This window comes from Nicotiana tabacum, chromosome 17 (genome assembly GCF_000715075.1).
Source record: "Nicotiana tabacum cultivar K326 chromosome 17, ASM71507v2, whole genome shotgun sequence".
Lineage (NCBI taxonomy): Eukaryota > Viridiplantae > Streptophyta > Magnoliopsida > Solanales > Solanaceae > Nicotiana > Nicotiana tabacum.
The window spans coordinates 71,614,630-71,618,230 of NC_134096.1; the positions used below are offsets into that span (position 1 = coordinate 71,614,630).

Sequence of the window (3,601 nt, forward strand, 5' to 3'; positions counted from 1 at the left end):
TTCCCTTATCCAAACCATTGATAAGAATGTCCATTTATTAGGTGGACCTACCTAGAACAACAAATTAGATTCCCCGGCCCCTTAATCCTTTCTCATCCACGGTACTTGACCACTAATACAGATCGATTTATATTCATAATAATTTTAAAAACTTATTTTTGTTATGGATAAAAATAATTGCGCCCAGACGGAAAAAATTAAATCAAAATTTCCGACCGAACTCGATCGGTATACTTGAATTTTTTTAACTAAACATTTTTTTGGTATCAAGTCTTGGTCAAATATTGACCAATGAATAACCTAGTAGCTTAACGTTGAATCATATCAGTGTAAATCATAAAATACCGTAGTAATCATATTGATGAAACATGCAATTACAAATTATATATTGGGCGAGAGTTACATATCAGAAAAATCAAACAAACCAAGTAAAAAAAATAAAAGGCACGTATTCCACTTAGTACTAATATTAAGGGACCAAATAATTGAACATGCAAAATCATACAACGGAACAAAAATGCAGATTCCAAACTCCTAGTAATTAAAAACTTGGAACTGAGGAGGAGGCAAACTGAAGAAGTTTGTAATCTTTCACTCGCGCCTCGACGCCTCGCCCAGTTTTGTAATCTTTCAAGAAGAAGTAATTCTTGGAAGGATCATTTGCTAGACACACTCTTTCAGGTTTTCCCAATCCAAAATCTACACTGTAGAGTGGGAATTTGCAAACGTTGCTGCAAAAATACGTAGTAGTAGTAGAATTTTCATCTTTTTCTTCAAATGGTAATTTTCCTTTTTTCATGGAATCTACTATTTCTAAGACCAGTACATTTTCATCAACTTGGACTTTCTTGTACGCTACCTCAACTTCCTTCCTTAGATTATGAATCAATCTTGGCAACTTAATATCTTGCGTAGCTGCTGTGGAGAACGGGGAAACGAGATTTCCAATTGCACTTCGTCGTAGACGAGGTTTGATCATCGTACGTACATTTAAGTAGTGAACCAACTTAGATGGTAGTATATTTGCAGAACTTGATGCTGCTGCCTTTGTTGCAGATTTGTAAAGAAGTGCACTAACAACTTCAGCCCGTGTTGGGTTCTCTACTCCTGATTCAACTGCTATCTTCAATCCCAAAAAATGTCAGTCTTTTTTTGCAAGAAAAATTTATTGAAGTAGGTGACACATTTAAGAGTACCTTTAACAAATACATTCACACCTCTCTACAACAATATCGTCGTATAACAACCATTCGCTATAAAATGCAAGTTTCTTTTAGAACTAATTTCCATGTTATATTATAATATATGCTATTTATAACAATACTTTGATGTAACAATTAAAAATAGCTAGTGAAGTGGTGGTAGTATTACCTTAGCTCGAAGAGCATCCAATTTGGCGGCTGGAAAAATGAGTCTTTTCTGTACGCAATCACTGACATTAGACATAATTTGTGGAGCAATAAGAGGACCATTTAGTGAAGAGAGAATAGAATCTCCTACAAATCTAGGAGAAGGAACTACGAATCTACCATCACGAGTGACATTAGCCCAATGATTAAGGAAATTAGTCACAGAGCAACCATCACCAATCTTATGCGATAAACATGCACTAATGGCTATTTCCCCACAATCAAACTTACTTAATTGAACCACAAGTAAATTACCACCTTCATAATTATTCTTCCAAGGCAAGTCCTTTGGAAAAACTATACTCTCTGCATCAGTTGCATGAGGATGGTTAAGGATTTCAGACATAGGACAATTTATTTTAACACTCAAGAACTCAGCTCCCATGTCATTACACTCAACAGTAGCATTGTCTCTCAATATTCTTGCGTAAGGATAGTAAGAGACTAGATTTTGTGACAGAGATGTCTGCAACAAATCATGTGGGAAGGTTGAGAATTGATTGACTCTTCTCTTTGCGGTTTAGGGTAAAAAAAGGCCACACTAATATACATATTTGTATACGGTCGAAATAGATTAAGTCAGTCGTACGGACTGATCGAGATGATAATACTTCTATTAAAGGGTATATGCGTGACGACAGGTCGAGGTACGAGGTAAGGGCGTCAAGCTTCGAGCTCTAAGACCGATCAATGACAAGCTTGGTATCGTTATCGAGCTCATATCCAAATCGAACTACGAGGCAAAACGGATATTATCGAAGATGCACAGACCGACCAACATTCACCCCGAATATCGAGACTCCAGGTCAGAATCAAGCTCGAACCAAGGCCGAGGGCTCGATCTAATACCGAGCTCGAGCCAGTATCGAACTCACAGGCAAGAGCCGTTGCAGCCGCACTATGAGAGAGAATCTTGACAGGAATCAAGAAAAAGACAATTCATCATGGGCTCGCCACTACTAATTTTTTATTATAGATAAAGTAGGATCCATCTACTATAAAGAGGGGAATCCTTGTAAGCATAAGGCAGGTAATAAAAACAATTTTGGAGGGATTAACATTTTTGGGCTCATTTACTTTGCCTTGTTCATCAACATTTCTTCTTCTCTACCTTATATTTCATTCCATTTATTAAAAATAAATATATTTCTACTTCATTCTACAACTTGTACCAAGTTATATCACGTGTCCTTAGAACCATATATAAATTTAACTCTATCCGATTTTTCGGGTAAACATCTTGGCGCCCATCGTGGGGCTAAGGATAACACTGGTTATATGATACGAATCTGAAAAAACCACGCCATTGTGTTTTGCGCTTGTTTCCGAAAATATCTTGGATTTCAGATTAGCAACGACTAACTACCAATCAAATGACTTCACCAATCGACAATGGAGCCGGTCTTGAAGATGAGAACAATAACTCGACACCCAGTACCGAAAGACCACTTTTAAACGCCGTTAGAGCTCGAATCGGATAGCCGATAGATATCAATTCGCATGTAGCCATTGAGGCGAACCTACATGTTGAACCCGAAAATAGCATTCATGGTGGCACTCGGTCTGCAGCTCGAGATACCCATAACGTCGAGGAAACTGGTGTTAGCTTGCGTATGATTTTTGAAATGTTGCAAGCCCAACATGCAGCAATAGCTCAGTTGCAGAGCCAAACCCAGCTACAAAGCAGGTTGGAGCCCAATCCACCTCTAGAAATCACCAACAGAATGGAGCCAGCCGTAGTGAAGTCAAATGAGCAAGAATCGGGGACTACTCTCGAAATTGCTAAATTACTCGAGGAACTCACAAAGCGAGTCGAAGCCAACGATAAAAAAGTAGAAACGTATAACTCTAGGGTCGATCAGATTCCGGGAGCTCCACCAATGATAACAGGGTTGGATTCAAAACAATTCGTGCAAAAACCTTTTCCCTCGAGCACAGCCCCGAAACCAATCCCCAAAAAATTCTGTATGCCAGAAATTCCCAAATATAACGGAACGACCGATCCCAACAAGCACGTCACTTCTTACACATGTGCCATCAAGGGCAATGATTTAGAAGACGATGAAATCGAATCTGTGTTGTTAAAATAATTCGGGGAGACCCTCTCGAAGGGAGCAATGATTTGGTATCACAACCAGCCACCAAATTCCATCGACTCGTTCGCTATGTTAGGAGATTCTTTTGTGAAAGCA

The 3,601-nt window shown here is 38.7% G+C and overlaps 1 pseudogene; it reads right to left on the minus strand.

Annotated features, from left to right (window-relative positions):
• Positions 1 to 541: 541 nt before the first annotated feature.
• LOC142171924 (acyltransferase Pun1-like) lies at positions 542 to 1,970 on the minus strand (annotated as a pseudogene).
• Positions 1,971 to 3,601: the final 1,631 nt, after the last annotated feature.